This window comes from Bos indicus, chromosome 10, assembly GCF_029378745.1.
Source record: "Bos indicus isolate NIAB-ARS_2022 breed Sahiwal x Tharparkar chromosome 10, NIAB-ARS_B.indTharparkar_mat_pri_1.0, whole genome shotgun sequence".
In the NCBI taxonomy this organism is placed as follows: domain Eukaryota; kingdom Metazoa; phylum Chordata; class Mammalia; order Artiodactyla; family Bovidae; genus Bos; species Bos indicus.
This window is the reverse complement of record NC_091769.1, coordinates 3963059-3967639: the sequence shown is the minus strand read 5'-3', so window position 1 is coordinate 3967639 and position 4581 is coordinate 3963059. Positions and strand designations below refer to the sequence as shown.

General features: G+C 48.1%; 1 pseudogene; it reads right to left on the bottom strand.

The window, feature by feature from the left end:
• Window positions 1-3299: 3299 nt before the first annotated feature.
• On the bottom strand, window positions 3300-3970 carry LOC109564163 (GTP-binding nuclear protein Ran pseudogene; annotated as a pseudogene).
• Window positions 3971-4581: the final 611 nt, after the last annotated feature.

Below are 4581 nucleotides of genomic sequence, written 5' to 3'. Positions count from 1 at the left end.
CCAGTGGCCTGGGTCCAGCCATGTGCAGTGGTGGGGCTCAGGTAGAAGAGGTCAGCCTGATGCAGCCCTGGCTAGGGACAGGGCAACCGTTGGACATGGATAGGGGACTGCCTCGGTCCCATTGGGGGTTTTGTGGCTTGCTTCACTGGCTTTATTAATGTCCCTGTCCCTGAAACATAACGTGAGGAGTTTAAACTGACTGGAGTGAGTCTTTTGTGGGTGCTGAAACTCAAGGTCTGCTCCTCTCCTGACTTTTCATCTCTGCTTTCCCTTGAACCTTCTTCATCATCACAGACATTATCTACTGTCAAGAGAGAGTCCTTCACATTTATGTTGGTTATTGTTGGCAAAGTTACATTTTTTTTTAACATTTATGCTGAATGCCACTCGTGATATTAAAAAAAAATATTGGTGCTTGGAGTTCTCTTGATAAGCATTCTGATCTGAATTTATCAGCAAACCAGAGGAATCTTGCAGTGGAGTTTATGTTGTTTACTCTGGGACAAAGTGAAAGTGAGAATGTTAGTCACTAAGTCGTGTCTGACTCTTTGCGACCCCATGCACTGTAGCTGGCCAGGCTCCGCCGTCCACGAGATTCTTCAGGCAAGATTACAGGAGTGGGTTGCCATGCCTTCCTCTAGGAGATTTTACCATCCCAAGGATCGAACCTGTGTCTCCTGCATCTCCTGCATTGCAGGCAGATTCTTTATGGTCTGAGCCACCAGGGAAGCCACTCTAGGAAAGGAGGGGGCCTAATTCACAGGTCCTCAACGATGGTTTGACTACAGTGTGCTGTGCTGAAATTCTGTGCCCTCGCTGTTAGGAGCTCCCCTCCACCATCAGAGCCCCACATTCTTTGTATCAACTCACAGTATAATACAGGCTTAGGTAATATCAGAAAATTGGATGTGGGTGAAACCAGGAAGGGCCTGGGAAAGAACTATATTTCAGAGACCAGGCAGACCTGTTAGGGAGGGCAGGTCATGCATCCCAGGGGTGGGGGGTACCGTGAGGCAGGAAGGTGCTTGGTGGCCTCTGGTCCTATGCCCCTGGGCTTCATGTGACCTCTCCAGCACTGATTCCCACCGTGTTCATTTGACATTGTGCTCTAACCCCCTCAGCTGTCTTTTACTCTCTCTAATGTGCAGCCCTCTGTTGCCTCGGGACCTTGGCACGTGGTTCCTTCAACACTTGTCTGCCTACCTTCCTCCCACCCCTCTCCAGCTCTCTCAGGGTCGCCTTCCTTCGCTCCACTCCCATAGGTCAGATCCCCTGTGATGTGCTTTCTGGCACCCTGGGCCTTTTCCTTCTTGGCATCTAGAGTAGTTAGTGTTTCTTTGTTGGGTTATCAGCTTTTTGTCTTTAACCACGAGGTCAAAGATGGTCAGTTGTGCTGACTGCTGCAGAGGGCAGGGTGCTTGGTGCACAGAGAGTGTTCAGTAAGCATGAGTCTGGATGGACCAATGGGAAGAAAGAATGGCTCCTTGGTGGTCTCAGTGTCTGTGATGGTGTAGACCTTGGTGGTGTGGTCCCTCTGATGGTGGAGACCCTGTGTATTTTCCATGGCTTGACTGCTTCCACGCTCTAGCTGACCATGTGCTGATTGGGACTTGTTGCAGCATCTTTCAAGACAGTGGACTAAAGGGGAGAAGGTGATGATACACAAAGACAATACAGTAACTGAAAAATATTTTGTTTAAGATACAAGTACATGCATCCCCATAAACTCCCTGTGAAACTTCTTTAGTATAAACATTTCACAGACAGAAGCGCTAAGGCTCAGGAAAAAGTTGAAAGGAGAAGAACATCTGCTTCTCAGATTTCCAATTTCAAATGTGATGATTTGAATGGAGTATTCTGACCCACGTCATTTTTACTGTCTAGTTGTGTTGGTGAAGGACCAGCATTCTGAACCTAGAGAGGCTGAACGCCTGGGCTCCATCTCCTCAAGAGTTGCCTCCTGCCTCTTCTGCAGGGTTTAGAGTTGCATCCTTGAAAAGGCTGCGAGTCTTCTTTCTAGTACCAGCAGGATGGCCTATGCTTCCCAGAAGCAGATTCTGAGACCAAGGTCCACGTGCAGGAGATTTATTGAGGAAATGATCCCAGGAAAAACCACTAAGGGGGTGGAGAGGCAAGATGGGGAGGGTGAAAGAGAAAAGCAAGGATGGCATTTCAGCTTGATCCCACCAGGGAACTCAGAGTTTGTCCTCACACAAGGCAAGAGAGCTGGACTTTCGTACTGTACCTGGCATTCTCCAGACTCCAGTAGCCTGAGGTGTCGCCTAAGAGAGGTCCAGGAGCAGGCTGTCAGAGGCCAAAGAACACAGTGGCCAGGAGAAGAGCAGTCAGAAAAGAGAAGCGAGACCGAGGACGTGTAGGGAGCACTGACAATGTCCGGGAGAGATAAGAAATTACGCAACAATGCAGTAAACAGATCTCACATGAAAGTATGTTCACATGCTCTCTCATTAGTTCTAATAACATACTGTTTATTTAAGCTGACTCTATGGGCTTCCCCAGTGGGGCTAGTGGTGCCTGCCAATGCAGTAGACACAAGAAACACGGGTTTGTCCTGGGTCAGGAAGATCCCCTGGAGGAGGGCATGGCAACCCACTCCAGTATTCTTGCCGAGAGAATCCCATGGACAGAGGAGACTGGAGGGCTATGGTCCATAGAGGTGCCAAGAGTCAGACATGACTAAAGTGACTTCGCACACAGGCATATGTCAAATATTGTGTAAGTGCTTTACATATATTATCTCTAATTACTATGATATTCCTATAATAATGTTACTATAATTACTCTTCTTATTGTAGGGGTGAGGAAACTGACTTCCTTTTTAGATATTTGAAATAAAACTTTATTCTGCTTCTAAACGAAAAGGAATGGGAATGACAGTAACAAACAAGATTTCACCTCGCAATAATGTCACGTGACTATGCTGCTGCTGCTGAGTCGCTTCAGTCGTGTCCGACTCTGTGCGACCCCATGGACAGCAGCCCACCAGGCTCCCCTGTTCACAGGAGTCTCTAGGCAAGAACACTGGAGTGGGTTGCCATTTCTTTCTCCATGTCATGTGACTATAGCAGTTTTATACTTGAAACTCAAGGAGGAACAATTGTGTTCCAAATCACCTAAATATGCAGGTCCAAAAATGAAAGTTTTTTTTTTTTTTAACTGCCACATTCACTCCAAAGCCCATCCACCTCCTTCAGCACCCAAACATTAAGCACATGTTCTGCTTAGCTATGTAATAAAGTGGCGAACACGCTGCACCGCTGACATCACGGGACACTTGCCTATAAAACTAGACTTCCGACGCTGGGCCCCAGCCTCACCTTCCCACAGGCCAGCATCTTCATCTCTGCAACCTCTAAGCCCTGCTTGTCCCGCACTGCCAAGGCTGGGTCCCTGACCGCCCCTGGCGGGGCAAGAGCAGGCATGGCGACAAGCTCCACGTTAGGGTCTCCGATCAGTTTTCTAGCAAGCCAGAGGAAGGGCTCTTCAAAGCTGTAGTTACTTTTGGCAGAAATGTCATTGTACTGAAGAGTCTTCTTTTGGTGGAAGGCAGATGACTTTGCCTCAGCCTTTCTGTCCTTAACGTCCACTTTGTTGCCACATAACACCATCGGGATGTTCTCACACACTCATGCCAGATCTCTATGCCAGTTAGGCACTTTCTTGTAAGTAACTCTCGATGTTACATCAAACATTGTAATGGCACACTGAGTTTGTATATGATAGCCCTCTCTCAGTCCACCCGATTTCTCCTGACCAGCTGTATCCCATACTTTGAACGTAATACGTCCTCTGTTGGTATGGGACACAAGAGGATGGACCTCAACACCCCAGGTAGCTACATACTTCTCAAATTCACCAGTCAGATGACGTTTCACGGACATAGTTTTTCCAGTACCACCATCACCAATACCAGTTTGAACTGAACTTGGGGTTCTCCTTGGGCAGCCATCGCGATGTTGCTTCCAGAATCATCTCCGCACCTGTCTGACTGAGCAAAACTGACTTTAAAGAATTCAAATGGCTTGCCCAAATTCTCACAGATAGAAGTAACTTTCAGGCTTAGGCTGACAGGACCGTAACTCCAAACTTTCAAGCAATACCTTAAAGCCATCATTACGCTCCCAGGCAAATTCAGAAGGACATGGATGGATGTAAGTACTCCTCCTGAGGTGCAGTGTTAATACAGTATTTTAAGTCCTCTGACGGTTTGACAGGGCCACCTTGCTCTCCATTTGTTGAGGGCTGCCTTCGGATAGAGAGGAAGAGGGCAGGATGGAGGGAGCACGGTGGGGACACAGATCACACAGCTTTCCCATGGAAAGACTCCCCCCATCCCTACCGCCTGCCTCCTCCTTCCATGGCCGCCATGGTGAACCCTTGAGGTGGGTTCCGCCAGCTGGGCTGAGAGCCATTCTTCAGCTCCCACGTGGAAGGGAGACTCAGCTTTTTATAACACTCACACTTTAAGCAATGATCCAGATTATCCCCAAGAATTCCAGAAACACTGGACAAGTTTTTCTCAGGAAGCTGTGGCATGAGTGTCTGAGCAGAGGCTCTGAG